The sequence below is a fragment of the Perna viridis genome, chromosome 13, assembly GCF_037379345.1.
Source record: "Perna viridis isolate PV_CMFRI_1.1 ecotype Kerala chromosome 13, ASM3737934v1, whole genome shotgun sequence".
Taxonomy (NCBI): Eukaryota; Metazoa; Mollusca; class Bivalvia; order Mytilida; family Mytilidae; genus Perna; species Perna viridis.
In genome coordinates, this window is record NC_142457.1 from 7,957,812 (window position 1) to 7,977,411 (window position 19,600).

The 19,600-nt window shown below is 32.9% G+C and overlaps 1 long non-coding RNA gene across 1 annotated transcript; it reads left to right on the top strand.

Annotated features, from left to right (window-relative positions):
* On the top strand, positions 1-10,704 carry LOC148599439 (uncharacterized). Its single transcript, XR_015918003.1, has 5 exons — positions 1-20; positions 492-531; positions 3,121-3,210; positions 5,416-5,576; positions 9,450-10,704. It is a non-coding gene; the product is annotated as an uncharacterized LOC148599439 (long non-coding RNA).
* The last annotated feature ends 8,896 nt before the right edge of the window (positions 10,705-19,600 follow it).

Genomic DNA, 19,600 nt, shown 5'->3' on the forward strand with positions numbered 1-19,600 from the left:
GACTGAGATTCGATTTTTAGGTCTCAGTATCGTATTAATTTTCCCTTAGACTTCTATAGTGAAGTGCATATTTTTAGGATTTTTTAAAAAATATGTAAATTGATTCAATAAAACTTTCACTTATGTAGCATTTGTAAGGACATGTGAAAAAATAATTTCCCGCAAAGAAAATAGGGTGAGTCCACGAAGATCGGACAGAAAAGTAGTCTCGAACTATAAATAGCCATTTTCCCTACTTTCACTTTCGTTTTGCACTCACCAAACCAACCTTTTCAGTGGAACATTTTTATGATATTATGTTAGATTTTCTGTTAAAAAAGTTCTTCATCTTACAGTGTGATGTTTGCTGTATTTTATAAGTCATTGTTCATATCTTTTGACAAAATATTAGTTTGTAGAGAGGCAAAAAGAAAATGCACTATATTTTTATAGCATCCATGTTTTGACGTACACCTGCTCAGGGATATGCAATACGATACTGGTACCTTTAGTTGTTGGCATTTAATGCAAAATTGCTGATGTTTAGATTATGTAAGTTTTCCAGTTATGTAGCATTTGTTTGTCGTTAATATTGACCTTAATAAAGTGACTTTATGTTTTCATCGATCACTGTATCATAGTATGGTCCATACTGACAAACATAGCCATAGCATTTATCAATATATCTTGTGTGAAGCAGTTCAACAGTTAGGTAGCTTCATTCATAGGGAGAACTGCGGACCTACAGACTGTAATTAACTATGAGTTATTTTAAGGCATTGGCTGCCTGTCCACATAGTTCTATTCTTATCTTTCATGTTTTCATCGGATATTTTCATTTTTTGTTTATAGTCAAAATGCGAGGTTTTATCATTGGACCTTAATTTCAAGGTGTAAAAATCAACTTTAAATTCAGGCATTTTAAGAATATTTTTTCAACAAAACTATATAACTACAAGTAAAAGAAGTCTAATTTATCCCAACAAACCTTGTTTGAAAGATAATATTCCCGAATGAAAACACGAAGTGATCTGGCCTAGAAGCTGACATCTTGTTATGTTACGGCTGACTGCATTTTCGGATTCATATGGTGGAACAAATTTTTATCATTTAAAGGTTAAAAGTTTTTTTTCATTCCAAAGGCAATGCTCACAAAAAATTATGAAAACCTTCATTTTTTCAATTTTATTATACTACTTTTATACTCACCACATGATTTTCAAATATATATATATTTTTTTTAATATATTTTATCTTTGACAAAATGATGTGTGAATAAATTTGGTTGCGCCATTAAAAATCCTAAATATTTGCTGATCGCTATTCGGAAATGTGCTTCTCAGGACTGATCGATTCTGGTGTTAATGGAATCTTGCATGTGCTGATTTAAAAGCAAATTTGGATGTTTTAAATGGAATTTCTGCATCTGATAAAAAATCTATTTTACAGCCAGGTCTTTTAACGTTGTACTTCAATCATTCTTAAATATTTTTATTTGTTATTACGTTATATCTGGACAAAAACATCCCGCAGGTCAATTCGCCGGAACGTTACTCCCGCAAAAGGGCGTCCCATGATAAAACCTCGCATGTTGATTATAAACAAAAAATGAAAATATCCGATGAAACATGAAAGATAAACATAAAATGTGTGGTTTTATGTTATAGAACTACCTGTCCACGCAATCAGTGGACATTGAGCCTCAACACTATAGGCTAATTAACCACACATCCAGTTTTAGTCAATAACACACAGAATCATGATTGAAACGGTTCATTTACGTAAGTAATGTGGAAATTTTGAGAAATTCTTTTTATACAAATAAATACAAATTGATACAAGTACAATTTACATCGTAACTGATGTAACAAATAACAATTAAAATTCATTCAGAATTAAAACAAATACACATTAATCCAACTTGAAAGACTCTAAACAAAGTTTACACATCCAGAAAGATTGTGTTGGTACATTAATCAGTCCGGCACATTTTAAATGGTAGATGTGAAACATATCCAATCACACTGGTCCTCCTTTATAGAATCTAAAATTTCAAAAACATTTCATGTGTTTTTTAACAGGTGGGATATTTATATTTAACAATTTTTTTAAACATCTGGTAAAGTCACTATGTATCAACTTTGACACCAATCATCAAACTTCTGTGATTTTCTGTGTCTGACCAACATAAAACCTGTCAATTTTTAAAGCACAGGGGCTTGCTCCCACTATCAAATATGCAGTCAAACTAGTATACATGTATAACAATAACAGAAAACTGTTCAGTTTAACAAATGAGAACACAGGTCAAAATGGCATTTATAGTCATTCATTTGCGGATAAGTTTGACATTTCCTTTCCATTATGTTACCATATATTTTTTACTCGAACCAGATGACTGTGGATGATTAGACTGAAGATTGGATAAATATATTTCTAATAGCTAAATATTAAGAAATAATTTAACTTTTTTGTACAAAATCAGATAATAAGCCACTACTTTTAATCTGAAAAGTACATGTATTATATATTGTCTTGGAAGCAAAACTTCTGCAAGCCTGTTGCGATTTTTACCAGCATTGGCATTTATAGTATAGAAAGAAACATACTGTAACTGATCACTGACATGGTGATGTACCAATTTAGAGTGGCAGTGAATATCATTTTAGTCAATGAAGATATTTTCTTTATTTTTCTGCATTTAAAGTAATAAATATTACCACTCCCAATACTAGAGAAAGTAACAAAAATTCTCTATTAGAAAAAAAACTATTTAGAACCACTCTAAGAGTCGATACACCACTATGTCTGTGTTCAGTCACAGTATGTCTCTTTCTATACTGTATGTCTTTTAATTCCTGTACGTCTACTGAGAAAATTGATAATCTGAGGAAGTACAATGTATTTCTTTCATTCTTTGGAGACATAACTGGCATTTAGCATATTAAAATCGAATCACATTTCAAAATTATGTTCTCACTTATTATATTGCAATCATGTTGTCCATCCTTCAGTACATCCGTCAATCTGTCCGTTGTTATTTTTTGTAACAGATTTCTCAGCTTTCATTTAGGTGGAAATGCTTACATTCGTGGCATATTGCTTTTTCATGTTAACATTTATTGTGTCTCTTCTTTTAAGGTTTGTCCCATATCTACTTCCTGTTTACTGAACGACTTTGTAGCTTTTTACATTCTGCATACTGGAAATTTTTCTCAGCTTCTACTGGAGGTAATGCTTAGATACATTTATATGGTGTATTGCTCCTTCATGGTGACATGTACATGTGCATTGTCTCCCTTTCCCAGCTTCGACTAAAATAGTGTGAGTGGTGGTATTCTGAGCATAATGTAGTGATTAACATTGATTGTTCTAATCTCCCTCATTTCTAACCGGGCATTAAGTCAAATAAAATGGGATTTTTGCTTTTAAGTACCATTCCATGTAAGAATCAGGCAATGGGTGGCACATCATATTTCTCAATTTTGTCTTTTGTGCCTCAAATATATTCAATACATCTAGAAAACAACTGAAAAGCTATTTAAATTTATTCTGAAGCATCTGTGACCTAGATATTTTTTTACTGCCTATATAAGGAAGAAGTGCTTGAAAATTTTCCTGTGATTTTTCTATAGTGCATTTCAACTAAATTTGACCTATCATTATATTAAAAAGGCAAATTTTACAAACAGTTTGATGGTTATTTCTGGATGTTATCAGGTATACATACTTGGTTAATGCAATAAAATCTCTGTGTTTTATCCCTTCATGTGCCACACCTTCTATATATTTTGCCTGATTCTTAGACAGAGAAGTATTTAATGCTTATTCAATGGTTTTTGAAAGAAAAAAGTACATAAATGCACACTATATATAGGAGCATTGTTTTAGTGTGTGTTATGCTGATTAGTGTGTTTGTATGTACGGGGAAAACTGAAAGTCTCAAACAGTGTACCAGGCAAAAACAAGGCAGTAGGTGGCACATGACAAATTTTGTTTTCAAAAAAATGTTCACCCATGTCATATCACAAATGGCATTCTTTCTCAAAGTTGAATGTTTGTTTCAAATTAACTGCAGCATTATAAAAGAGAAATGAATTATATATCAAGGATTGAAATTCATTGAAAAAAGGAAGATAACTCTATAATTCAAGCAAATTTTGTTTTTTTTTGTTAGGGAACTTTAAAATAATTTTCCAAGCCATCCATTGTCAATTCAAAACAAACTTTATACTTTTTTAAATATATATGGTATATACATTACATCGGAACTAAAAATTCAGTAGGATAAAATCTACCCTGTGCCACTGATATCATATGATCTGTTTGATTTTTACATGGACAGCCTCTTAATACAAATACAATTTTCAAATTAAAAGTATCTTTGATCATTTTTAAGCAGGCACAAGTTAAAAAAATAATTGATTCTCACCTTGAGAAAGGACCTAGAACACCAGGATCAACCACTGAATTAGATTTCATTTTATAATAGTATCATCACGTCGCTGTCATCTTCAGCATTGTTGTTGGTGGTGTCTGTTAACTTTCCCTTTTTTTCGTAAACTTGAGTAAAACTTATTCCATTTTTTTTCTAAAATTTAACACATTATTTTTAGGCACATGACTGAGGGCTCTATAGTTCTTAAAGGTTTTTGTCTAACCCCTTTTAAAAATAAGGGTATTAAAATGGCAAAATAGATGTAATCATTAGAATTGATAGGAAATTTTAATTGTTGATCTGAATCAGATGTCAAAGTGTTCCTTTTGAAATTTAGTTTTTTTTTAAGATTTCACGGGTAGACTTATGTGATAATGGATAATGGGGTTCAAAATTGGGCCACGCCTAAAAAGTTGATTGGTCTGATTTTTGAATTGAATTTCAAATTTTGCTGTAAAGTGTCAAAACCATTTGTTGTGACCTTAATAAACTGTTACACAGTATGTTTAAGTGTGTCAAAAACTAATTTTGTGTCTACATTTACCTCAAGTGATTTAAGGAGGTAGACCTATGGTAAGGGACACAACTCTTATAAATCATTGGAACATTTGTATTCAGCATTCTATATGAATCTCTTGTAAACATCAAAGTAACTTGGACTGATTTCATTCTGTTTTAAATAAAAGCTTGATGCGCTTTGGTGAAATTGAATATGATACGAATATATCACTGATTTCAAGAGTTATCTCCCTTACCCGAGGTCTACTTCCTTAAGTAGAGTTCCAGGGGTGGATCCAGGATATGAGTTGGGGGGGGGCGTTTATTGAATTAAATGCAGTGCAAAGCAAGGCAAAAAATATTAAGGGGCGAAACTTGGGGTAAATTTTTTTTATTGATTTGGGGGTGGGGGGTGGGGCGTATACCCGGTACGCCAATCCTTGGATCTGTACCTAGGTTCAATTTATACAGATTTAGTTGCATTGTTTCTTGTTTTCTAGTGTCATAACAATGAACAGTGTGAATACAAAGGATTTCATCATGTATGTTGACATGGTTGGTGTGAAAAGAGAACTGGGTGAAATTAATCAATGTTCTATGTCTGGAGACCTTCAACCAGAAGTTAATGGCAAAGATGTGGGTTTTGGAGTTGCCCTTTCAGGTTTGTTTTTCAGTTAGTTAGTGGCTGAATCAATAGGTGACAAGTTACTAGCCAAACATACATGTATGTCAATTATTCAAAAAAAGTTACTTCAATATTTGAAGCAATCATAACTTTTGCAGATAGAAAATCCCACATGTGGTCTACAATTAATTTTTATCGTAACTTTTTGGGTCTTTGTTCCTTCTGGATCAAAATACCTTATGTCACTGGAACTTCCCTTCTATTTTTAAACACTGAAAATGTATTCCAAATGTTGTTATTCAATACCTCTTTTATAACCAGTATATCTATTTCTGACAATTATTCAACTCAATAATATTCTATTATTTCTGCAAAATAAAATTAAGATCTAGTCTTCAAACCAACTGAAAATTTGAAGGACTCCTCTTTGGCCTTGAAAAATGTTTAGTAATAAAATACATTTAGGGAATTTAGTTCTTGCAGTAATGTGTCAAGAAATATTTAATTTGTTAAGCATGTTCCTTATAACATAGTTATCAGTCAAAATCTCCATCTTACACATGTACCATTAATAAAATTATAGTCCATGATTAGATAATTGATTGAAAAAATATTTAGGCCGAACAAAAATAATGTTGTGTTTTAGGTCACCCATCTAAAATTTTGGAGAGTCAGTAGTAGGGATTTTTTTTATCTTTATATCTATTTTCAGATAAAATAAGTGTGACACTAAACTCAGAAAGCAATAAAAAAACAAAATCTGCATGATTAAACATGTGATAGACTTGGTACATGGACAAGAGCATTCAATAGTCTTTTTACAATCAATTCTAAATATAAGCATCAATATAAGTCCAAAAAATCAAAGGAACCAGAAATCAGTGATAGATTCATAAATAAAGAATATAAGGGCGGTACATATCGAAATGTGTAACCCGTACCCATACAAACTTGTCCCTTTACCCGAATACTCTTTTGCCGATTTCTTCATTACAACAGTCCAAGAGTAATCAATGCAAGGAAACCAAGATGCTAGCGGCAATCAAAAGAATGCAATTCAGGGACAAGGACCAGACATGGAAAACAGACACACTCAATAAAGAATATAATATGACCAAAATAATACCTACAAAGCAACAAAAGTGAATGAGCAACTCGGACTCCACTAAAAAACTGGGAGCATGGACCAGGTGTATCGCTAGGCAAGGCCGTAGCCAGGGGGATGCGACGGGTGCGATGGCACCCCTATTTGAAAAATAAAAACAGAAAAAAACTTTGATTGACATTTTAGCCTGTAATTACAGATAAATCATACCATTTAATATATCCAAGTAAATTGTTCGTCAGTGATCAGTTCGCACCCCCATTCAGAAAACCTGGCTACGGTCCTGGTAGAGTAAGCGTCCTCTGCTTTTCTAGAAACACCCGCCGAGCTGCTTATAAAAAATCGAGTCCAGAGTAGACGATTTTTTTCGAAAGAGGAAAGGAAAACTATGGCATGTTGAACATGGTTTTTATGGTGCAGGTGGATAAATCTTATCGATCCACGCGTTCATGATGACGACCATAAAACTTCTGTAGTGATGACTTCAATCTTGTAGTAATATAACCCTGTTCCAGAAGCCTAATTGTAAGAAGTCTGCATAGTTACGGCAAGCGTAACGTATGAGTTTTGATATGAAAACTTCATACGCAGCTGAAGGGATGTTGCCACAGATGAAAGGAAGGTTGACAATACGGAATGAAATCATCGCGTTTATAGTAAATTTTTGTCAATAGTTTTCCTTTTTCATCGATCTCTACGTGTAGGTCAAGATATGAGGCTGACTTCATAGTTTCTGCACGTAGTATCATTTATCTCAAGTTCTTTTGGGTTGATGCGATGTACAAAATCCCCGAAACTATGATTGTTGATGTGGTGCAATAGAGGTGGACTAGTCCAGTGATTTTCAATTTAACTTTAAAAACTCCACCAAAGTGGATGGGGCACATACCCTTGAATCCTCCTTTGACTACAAATAGAGATGTGCAGCATGAACCCAAATAAAAATAGTGGTTTACTCATGTGCTCTTGAAGGGTGAGCAGTTACTGCTTCTTGAAAGGCACCCATTGTGAACAGCATTGATACAGTAACAGCTACAGGCTGGTGTAAAAATCAGGCTTGTCCAAAAGCAACAGTGGTGCATGCATATCCAACAAATTATGCCGTCTCTATCGCCAAAATAATTCTTTGCACATCAGAAGCTATCCTTATATACTTCATATTGCAGGCACAAAATGATGGGGCACTTTTGAAAAGGTTTAGTTACATTGTACACGCACGTTTAATACCGTTTGCTAACCGTCAAAATTTATCTCTTTTCACAACAGAATCTAAGAACTGCATTTTTAAACTATTTTGTTTATAATTATTGGTAGATGTTTTGAATAAAATTTAGCGATGAAAAGTTCAGTTTCAAATTTTATTTGTATCTCCGCCTGCCTGGTTTTAAATTGACATATTCTGATATCATCAATGAGTGGATGGTTTTTCATCCCATCTGAATTTCAATTGGGACGGATTTTTTTTTTGAATTTGGTTTGTGAATTTATATATATGGGACATATGTGTATGTTGTAAGCGATTTTTATTGCTATTTCGATGTCAACATTCTGCTTTGATGGGAATATGCCATTTTTCGATGTATGGAATGATAGAAAATTATTTCGTCACACAAATCTCGACTTTCATCGGACGGATTGATTTCCAATTTGGTATACTACTTTGCATTGATTGAACATATGTTGTAAACGACTTGTTGTTGTTATTGGACATCGACTTTCTGTTTCGAGGGGCTTTCCAATGTACAAATAGGAGCAAACAGTACCTAGCACCTAAAACGACAAGGCTTGCTATTTTATGTTTGCATCAAGGCGTCAATTTCAATTTCAATTTATTAAATGGTACCGTCATAGTTTGTGTCTTTATAGCTAAACTTTGTTGTTTGTTTGTTTGTTTGTTGTTTTTGTTTTCGTTTTTTGTTTTCGTTTTTGGATTTTTTGTCTGTTATTTATTTATTTATTTATTTATTTATTTTATTTTTTTGTTTCTTTAGATGCTTTACAAATATTTAAAATTGGGCAGTTATTTCTACGAAAGTGACTGTGTTACAATAAGTATCAGCCTAAAATGCTGTTGCCGGATTTATTATGTGTAGTGTTTATTCAAACATTATTTTAATGATTATGAAATCAAAGTGTACTATTCATTTTAAATCATGAATTGTTATATGTTTGAGTTTATTGTTTACGAGCATTAACTGTTGGTTGTCTGTATTGTAACATAGATAACTTGGAGTTTTTATGCCGTCTTTCTCGTCCTGTAAAATTTCATGATTCTTCCCATCCTATGATATTCTATGTATATTACATGTATGGCAAGCCAAAGTGGACAAAAATGAGCATTTTCTAATATTACAAAATATTGATTTTTGTCCACTTTGGCTTGCCATATCCATTACTTCGATCCGGCAATATAAAAATAGCCGTGTCCATCGCCTGCAATTCCTCTTGGTCCCGTAAGGTCTGGATGGCTTAGGAAAGTCTTCTCCTTTCCATCTTCGGTGACTTTATATACATTGTTTCCAGCACCGTCATAGAAAAAGCTACCATCGTTGCATTGGTAAATATACCATGGGTCGCTTTCCGTCGTGCACTCGTGTGTTATTTTTCCATGAATATCAACGAGTAACACTTTTTTATCATCACCCCTAACTAATATCTGCCCGTCGCGACAAGACACATAACAACCATTCCCTCCTGGTTTGATACACTGACCTAATTTCAGTTCCTTTAATTCTAGTATTTGGTAACCTTCACTTCCTAATGTCACTACTGCCCTTTTATTGTCTATCAAATCTACATTGTAGTGGCTGTGTTCAAGCTTAATGGATTTCGTATTAGGGCCATCAAGGTCATTGACAAATAGGAATGGTGCATTGAAGGCAGATAGTAAAATTCGGCGATTTGGTAGAAAACATCCCCGATCTACATCTACCTCTGATTTCAATGCTGATGTATGGAATGTGTGACGGAGGACCGATTTTCGTTGGAGCATTCGTGATAGAAGACCTTGTTGAAACTTTGGTAGGTTTCGTATAGGTTCTTTGCATTCGATTACAGACACATTGCCAAAGGATTTGACTTTTTCTTTAAAGTCTTGAAGGTGTTCATCAAGACGATGTTCAAGACTTACCAATTTGGAATGTTCAGTAACATTTGAATTAAAGTGAACCGTTCTGTTGTCTAAAACTTTCATGACACTGAACAATTCTACGTTCACGTTCTGAGAATAATAGAACGTCGATCCAAGATTGCACCGTACTATGCTTTGATTTCATTTTCGTCACAAGCTCTTGATTTTTATTATTACAAATGTTGTATTGTTTGTTTAGTGCGTTCTTCGTTGATTTTTCAATAGAATCTAAGTGTCCATTAATAATCTATCGGGTGTTCTCTATATCGTGTGTTATGCTTCATTGATAATCTTTCGGGTGTTTTCTATATCGTGTGTTATACTTTTTACTTGATGTTTAAGGCTGTCTAAAGTTTGGTTTCCGGTATTCCAAGCATTTTCGAAATACTGAAGGAGACCGATCATTCGATTTTGTAAGTCATCGAAAATAATCCCTTCTCTACCGCCTTTTAATGCTTTCATTGCGGCATCGCATTTCTTGTGAGACTGTGAGTAACATGTATCGCAAATAAGGGCGGTATGCCGAGTGCACAATTTTATTATTGTATTTTTTTTTAATGAATTGAACAATACTTCGATAACTCTGATGGATGGCTCCAAATTACTGGAATCTTTTGAAATGTCCTTTTCAGCCATATTAAGTCAATTTCGTTATTGGGACTAACCTAACGAAAGAGTAATCGAGGGAACTAAGATTCTAGCGGTAATCAAAAGAATGCAATCCAGGGACAAAGACCAGACATGGAAAACAGACATACACAACAAAGAACACAAAGTAACTTGAATAATACATACAAAGTAACAAAAGCAAATGAGCAACTCGGACTATACTAAAAACTGGGAGCATGAACTAGGTGCACCGGTAAGGTAAGCGTCCTAGTTGAGAAATAATGTGAAGGTCTATGTTTTTGGGTAGGAAACAGATTCTTGCTTTTAAAATAATACTAGAATGAATATGTGTGTAGATTAAAAAAACATTTTCAGGCAAACTTGGGTCATATGTCATGAATTACAGAATTATGTTGATATATTTGTAACATATATATAGGGAATCAAATAGTTCAGTTCATATAATTATGTTATTTCGTTCTGTAGCTCAGAAAAATCAATGCTTGTTGCACTAGTAATAAAACAAAACACTTCATTTTCGTTTAACTTTCTTTAGTCAAAACAAAGTACCTGTATCCCATATTGTACAATTGAAATAACAGATTTCATAGAAGAAGGTAACTCGTTTAACTTAATTGACAGACAAAATATAAACATTTCAATACTTAACTTTTTTAAAATAGTTTTCGTGTTTTAGCACTTACAAAACATAAACAAGACTCAAATAAACCACTTTTATAGTTTTTCATTAACTTCTTCGGTATATATAGCTATATAATAATTTGTTCACTTTCACTCATTTTGTTAAATAGTTGTCATATTTTTGTTACTTACATGTTTTGATGATTTTGAAAGTAAGTACAGAGACGTGCCATCAATTTAGTTCAGAATTGATACAGCAGTCGCCAGAGCCTTTAGATTTGTAAAGCCTAATAGCATCCACAGTTATCTTACACTACCGCAGGAAAATAGTCCCATTGGCATACCTCATTAAGATTCAAATGTAGAGTCAGGTCCACGTTTTAGGTATTTCTAATATATCAATTTAATTCTATCCATTAACTAACTCCAATAAACACTTTTACTGCAAATTAAAAATTAATTTGGTTTGAATTAACCAAAATTAAAAATAGTTGACATCTAACCTCTTATCAGTGCATGGTTATTTCTATGCATTTACCCGAATAAACCAGTCGTTCAATGTCGAAATATTCGAGTTGCCTATTTATTTTAGACGCATAATAAACCATCCGATGCTTAGCTAAAAATGAAAACTCTCAAAATCATAGATAAGTCATCAATCATGGAATTTAAATACAAAGAGGAATACTGAGTACCCATTGGAAGAGCTGTCTTCAGATATTTCATGCAGGCCCTTGAAGAAAAGGAGCAGTGGCTCCGGTCAAGAAACGTGTATAAAGTAAAGAAAAAGGTTTCAGGCTATTATTTGCCGCTTATCTTTTGGCCATTTTTAGCATAACACCCGAAACCATCCTGACGTATCACCCATAAAACGGTCGACAAATAAAAACGGAACTCTGCATACATGAAGGCATTGGAATTTCGATAATGCATTTCTCGGGAATTGTGTCATTTTTTTTTATCTGGTGTTATTGTTTTGCAATAATCATTCTATTTGGCTATTTTGGCCGTGTGAATGTTATTTTAATAGAGCCATGTGTGTTCCAGGGCCTTGAAAGTACATGGTTATTGTTTCCTACACCAGACACGATTGGTGAAACTACATTCTAAAACTTTATCGTTTATGTAAAATGTACGTGTCTCTGAAACTGTAGGTGCCCAGAAACTAAGCGCTTTTAAAGGACACGTAGGTGTCGGAGTTTGGCTTAAATTAAAAGTTTCGACCTGAAAATCAAAATCTTTTTTTTTTGTTCCATAATTCATCTAGGTGTTCCAGGTAAACCGATATCGGACCTGAATATTAAGCAAACTTGCACACTGTTACGATGATCATAAATTTTGATGTGTGTGTGTGTGTGTGTGTATGCTTTTTTTAATGTCCTTCGCAATTCGAGCCAATATTGACCATTTATAACAGTAAGCTTGTGTTAAGATACGTTTGAATTCGACCCCATATTTTCTTTTTGTCCCATATTTGTGCAATTTGACTATCATTTAAGACGTAAAAATTCAAACGATCGATATAAATTGACTCGATACATAGGTACTTCGATTTCTAAAACAATATCTCAACTGATAATTCTGAAAATAAAATTACTGCTAACAAGAAAAAGTTAAAGTAGAACTTTTGCAGTTTGATATCATTTTCAGAAGTGTCAGAGAGTTTCATACAGAAGAAATCAGTGTCATAAATTCAGTTGAAAATAAAGTAAAATTGTCATCAATTGTCTCGGTAATTAAGGTGCCAAAATTCGTTCGCTTTTAGTCAGAAAATATTTTTTTCAAAGTAAATAGCAAAATTTCAGATATTGCTTTTATCATTTATGAAAAATCATGCAAATTCAACAAGAAACCACTTTTCAAATACTTTTTTGTTAAAAATGTGAATTTGCATAGAAACAAAGGGAAACTCCACAAATGACTCAATCCTTTTGGCACGTCTCTGTATTTTATGTACATATTAACAAAGTAATTAAGAAACATCGAAATCAATTTTGGTCAACCGAATAATTCTAGTTGCTGTTGTAATAAAAACAATAATTGTGTGTGAAAAAATATACTTATCCGTTGTACAAAAAATGTATATGCTCATTATTCCAACTTAAACAAAACACAGCAATTATCCACTTTTTTGCATTTTGTTTTTAATGAGTTAAATAATTATGGGATAAGCACATAGACCAAACATTACCAAGTAAGCTTTAATGCAATTTAAAAAAAATATTAAAGTTTTCATGCGGAATAAATTGACGAAGTGCATGAGAACTTATTATTTTTGGTTCGAGGTATATTCAAGTAAGAAATAAGTGCTTTTATCAGTAACAATCAGGCGGTGGACCGGATGGTGGAAAAAATACAAGTCTGTCATTTGACTTTATCCGAAATGCAGAAATGGCATTCATTTCGTATTTCAGTGTCAGTAATTCAAGGTATAAATGATCATAAGAAATGCATTACAATTTACCCATCAAAGGGGGGTAAACGGCGTTTCCCATTATTCTTTTGTAACTTTCAACTCGCTTTTCTACATTCGATGAGCAAACTGTCAATTAACTTTACATAGATTGTGTTGGATTTCTGTCAAATGTGTAGCTGTATTGTCATTTTTGTTTTGTATTGTTGGGCCCGTATTGTTGATATTGCTTGGCCCTAAAGAGAGTAACTTTGTAATAAAGATCAAGAATAAAATTTGAACAACAGTAAATAAACAAGTAGTGGTCATGCATTTATGAGAATATATAAATGCTAATTTTTGCCCGTTGCCTTCCCCAAGCTTTGCCTTACTGGGGATCCAGAGTAAGTTTCGGGGGGAACGGGCGTTGGACAGTTTTGTTAATTTGGTGCAGAATTAGGGCAAAATTGAGCAAATCATGGCCTGGAAATCCCCTTCCATATTTCTAGATCCGGCCCTGATGCTGATTATGACGAGTATCGATCATCTTTCTAGTATCTGAGATTGTATCTGAGATTGCATATATATGTCTGAGCTTGTAGCTGGGTTGTGGATATTCCATTCAATTCTTTCTCTTGGTTTTACTCAGCTGCAGTCTTACATTAAAGTAAGCGGTCGGAATTCCGTTCATCCGCACCCCAAAACCAAGTCAGAAAATAGCTTGCCAGACAACCTCTAGCACTGCTGGAGCAAGTCTCCCTTAACAATTTTGGTCTCATTACGTAAGATTTCGTTTGAATCTCACTTAAAAAAATACGTGAATAGTTCGTTTGTTTTCATACGCATTTCGCATCTGGTGATCAGATGAAGTTGCAGTTCCCTGCATTATATATCGCCCACCTTCAGTGGAAAATAGCTGCGAAAGGTAGCTCTCACTATTTTTTTTGTATTTTTTAACGTTAGATCGCAAAATCAAAAAAAAAAGAAACGAGATCAAGAGCAACGATTTCGCAGCTAGATTGCAAAATATATGTTATATATACATGTATAAGTATATATCACTCCATGAGGTCCAGGGATTTACAAAGAGGGGAGGGCAGCAAATCCTTGCCTATTTTTCCTTAATGAAAATTTGTTTACAAAATTGAATCACATCTGCTTCACTGTATAATCACTGTTGGGATTCATTCAAATCATTGCTTAGATAAATTCATTTTTTTTTATATTGACCACCACTGCCTTAAAACATCACCTTTTTTAATGACCCTGACCTTTATTATGTAATTGGAACTACTCAGTCTTTCTCACTACACGGAAGAACCTTGGGTCTCACTAACCACTTCCAGGTCAAATGGCCATCCTGAATCTAGATCTATGCATTGTAAGTGCATTATTTGTTTGTATTCTGATCAAAAGTAGTCAAAATAAAGCTGAGAATGTGTACTTTAAAATCATATTTGTAATTTACTACGAAAGTGTATGAATATGGTTGAAATGTGTGAGTAATTTGCATCCATGCTGTCAATTAGCAGAAAAGGTAAAAATGTGGATTTTCAATATTATTCAAGTAAATTTTGTGAAGAATTTCTACTATCATCATACCATCAGCATAATGAATTTGAAAGCTTTATTTTCCAAGCTTTGCAATGGTATGGAACTCTCAGATGTCATTTATCATGGGAATTCACAGTGAAACTTTGAACATTACTTGTTTAACATGTAAAGTAATGGAAATGTTAAAATTGGTTAGTGAGACTTTGGATCTGTCTGCAATTTGTCCATTCCTATTCTTAACTTATAACTCAACTGTTTGAAAGCTTTGACCTACTCCTCTCACCAGTCTAAAATCTTGGAAGGATTACTGTTCTTTAACTCCAGTGATATCTGACTAAAAGTTTTAGCACCACCTGGGGTTTTAAACTAGGCAAAAAAAAATGTGTTTCTGTTAACCTGACCCAGCATATTTTTCCCTGCCTATACTAATTTTTTAATGGTGTCAAAAAAAACCCAGATTTTCTGCTTTCCTTTTACTAGAATCACCTTGTTCTCTGATGTGGAGGTTCAAAATTCATTTTAAAAAAATGAAAAGACATGGCTGTGGCTACGACAAGTTCAGTATTCAGAGGTGTCATAATAGAGGCAGCCAAATGGGTAGGTTTCGATGTCCTGCAAATTTATATTTTTTTTTTTCAAAATAAAAAAAACCTTCCTGTAACTGACCCTTATTTTGAAGGAGATATTACTGGAAACACAGAATTTCTTTTGTAGGTCCTACATGTACTTTGATCCATGTATCGCTACAGTTCTGTCAAATATTATCCACAAAGTATTCTCTTTTAGGCATCCCAGGTTATTTTTTATTGCAGAGGAAATGGTCGGCCAGTTCTGATTAATTGATCCTGTTGGAAAAGTGATTGGCCTCATCTAAAGTCATAATTTTATCCTACTTTCTTTATACATGTATACCAGCTGTTTTCAAAATACATATTTGTATAATTTTTTTTCCAAAATATTATTTCTTTTTTTTGTGTTCAAAGATAGTGATTATGGTGCATCTTTCCTTAATGATTATCAATATCTTAATCCCTACAGGTAGTCACTTATTAATCAACTCTGGAAATCTATAATAAATTTAGTGTGTGATTGATTAAAGAGAAGATTATCACATGACAGATGCACTAGTGGGGATATTTTTATCCAATGATTGGCCTGCTCTGACTATTGGGTGTAGGACTTAACAATCATCATCCAGGAAGTTGAAAACAAAGGTTTGAGAAAATGTTGCGATAAGACAAAACATATGATTTGTTGTTTCTTTATATTGAGTTGGGAGTAATCATTTGGAGAAAAAAAATTTAATCATGACCCACCCAATAACTTGAAATCTTTTTTGTATTAGACTGCTGGAAATAATGAGTACAGAAAAATTAATTTATTTTTTTTATTATGATTCACCCCTATGGAGCCTCTCCATTAAGGAAATGTTTTCTTATCTTTTAGCAGGTATCAAGATAGGCTGCATCAACATCATTTAGGAAAGGGAATAGTCCAAGAGAGGTGAAACAGGTATATCAGAAAAAAAAATATTTAGTGAAATTTTATACCTTTCACCCCTCTCAGAAATAGTGAAAGTCTCCATAGGCAAAAAACAAGCCAGTTGAAGCGAAACTTCACAGAAAATTGACTATTCTGCTATTTTTTCTTTGATAATAGAGTATTTTTGTGATAATCATCAATGAGAAATTGTAATGCCATCCCTCTTTTATCAAGTGGGAAGTTCTCAATGGAATTTTAACAAGTTACTAATAATTCATAGAAACCTCAGAAGGAATTTTTTTGTCAATCCGGAGGGACCTCTGCCAATATGATGAAGAAGTTAGCCCTCAATCTATTAAAGGTAGGAAAAGACATTATAGATACACAGAAAAATACATGTAGCCTTACCAATTACATTTGTTATTAGACTAAGCAATTACATGTCGTCATTGTATTGATTGCATTATACATGTACTTCTGGCCTGTCATGTGACATCTTATTAGAATTTGTATTTGACTGGCACATTTAGAAACTGATCTAGTGGAATTAACTTTGATGTTTCATTTTTTCTCGTTAATCTTTATAAATTTTGGCAAATGTCACGCATTTGCATCTGGAAATCTTGACAGTCCAAGTATGTAAAGAGTGGGGACTTTCAGTTAAAAGAGGTATGGAATGAAAATGTAGAATGGTCTAGTTGATTGTTAAATTAGCAAAGTTGAAAAATTGGCTCGTATAGTCCTTTAATATTTCTGTTGAATTAGGAATATTTTTTCTTGAGTTGTGGAACTTTGTTCATAAACATGTATGATTTAGAGCATATGCTAGTCACACATTTAATTTAGGAAATTGTGTTGGCTACACCCTGACAAGTATTTTACTTTATGACATATTTTTTTTTTTTTTTTTTTTTTTTTTTTTTTTTTTTTTTTTTTTGGCAAATCAGCCAATGAGTATACAGGCATTTATCATAAACGTTTTGCTGTACCAGTACTTACTATAGGCTTGGAATAGTTTCACAGGCACTTGTTTTAGACTAATGCTGACATTATAGATAATGTTATAATGCTTTTATTTGTGAGTAGCAAATTTTGTGGTTTAGAAAAAAAAATTAGGTGTTTGTGGATTCTTGAACTCATAGATTTGGCATCTCTTTCATACGAAAAAAATGGGGAATTTTCTTTCCATTCGGTACCATATTTCGTGGTTAACCAAACCCACATAAACCATGAAAATTGGTATCCCATGAACAATAATATTTTAACTGTACCTCTTTCAATTATATATACCCTATTCCTCTTGCTTTGTTTCTTGCAATATAAAGTTCAATGGGAGTGGTATAATGGTTTTATCTTGTTTTTACTTTTTTATACATTTAAAAGTTCAGGAATCCACAATTTAAACTTTAAGGTTCTTCTGGTAAATATCTACAAAAAGCATCAGATGTTCAATATACCAGTCATAACACTTGGTTCTACTATTTTTTTAAACTTTCCTGTGTGTTCATTGTCCTTTAGAACATAGTTTCATTTAAGTACTTTTCCACATAAAATTCAGACACAGGTAAAGTGATTCATGGTGTAGAAAACCCAGAAGTCTGGAGATTTTGAAAAGAAGGATTCCTGACTGGCTATTATTGATTATTTTTCCCAAATAATGCACAAATTTATCATTTTTTTTTAACTAAAAGAGGGATAACAAACACTGGGGCACACCCTCCTACTGGATATGTCAATGGTTCTTAAAATGATAGCACAATAATGGCAACGGAAGTATGGGAGTATATTGTTTTTTTTCCTCTTTGATTATTTCTTTAGTTTTGCATGTTGATTCAAAAATTGTTCTCTATGCACTTTTTTTTCACATTCCAGTAAGTGTTTGAGTACATATTAATTCAATTTCAGTTCAGTTTTAGAAATTAGGAGTAATGACAACTGTTCCGAAGTTATATCTTCAAGAGTAAAGAAAATGAATTATGAAACTGAATTTCATGCAAGACCTTTTTGTCAATTTATATAACTTGTTGATGTTATTAAGATTTCCAATAAGGTTTTCTAAATTTTATAGTAAGTTTCACTCAAGCCTTGGTGACACAAAACTAGAGAAAAAAATTCGAAACTGAGAATTTTCTTCTTTGGTTGTTAGTCCAGAAGTTCTGATTTACTTTCAAGAGTAAAAGATCCTGGATTTTTTTCATCCTAAACAAAAGGTCCATAAGAAAAAAGTAAAAGGTCCTCAATTAGAGTAAATATTAAGTTATGGTATGCCCATGACTTTGGTGAATTATGATTCAATGATCCTGCATGGAAAATTTTTTTTTAAAATGAAAAAAAAGACCCCCCTTTTAAAACTTTCTGTATCCAATCTCCACCTTCCAACCAACTGCTCTAATGGTATAGTGTCTATTTTTGCCAGATTTATTTTTGACTTGACTTGATTATGGATCGGATTAGTGGTCGGTAATTTTATTGTTACCCTTGTGTCCAATTTATAAATCTTCCTGTTTTCATCATATGTAAAAGTAGGCCTCAAAACTGTGTGTAGGCCTAACATTAGTCTTTCTGCTGAAAACTCATGGAAACATGAAAAACATTAAAACTTCAACAAGATTGAATAAAAGTCTTGCTCTAATTTAATTATTTCATTTTGATGTCATAATAAGAGGCCAAAATCTTTTTTAATGCAGACAGTCACGTTTTCACGAAAATTTATAGGCTCGTGGTATTTTAGTATGTCAATTTTGAGGTTTTAAGGTTTCTGTCAAATTCTCATGTTAACTCAATACAAATGCTAAAGTAGATATGGCAGAGGAAGTTTAGCTTTATTTATAGATAAGACAGTATTTTTGGATCAATTCGCAAGTTTTAAGGTGCTAACATGAAGAACATTGACAGATTATAGAATTGTATGAGAGCCATGTTTTTTTAATGATATAAAAAAATGGATATCCGGCTTTGATGAAGTCTTTCATACTTTGCTTACATGCTTAAAGATTTTTTTATGTAGTTAATTTTTTAATTTTTATTTAAGGCATAGAAAAATTACAGTGCACTGACTTGACATAAAAGCAATATTTGAATGAATCTCATAGAACCGTTGGGAAATGCAAAGCTTTGCCATATGCATTTATCTATTGGCCTCAAAT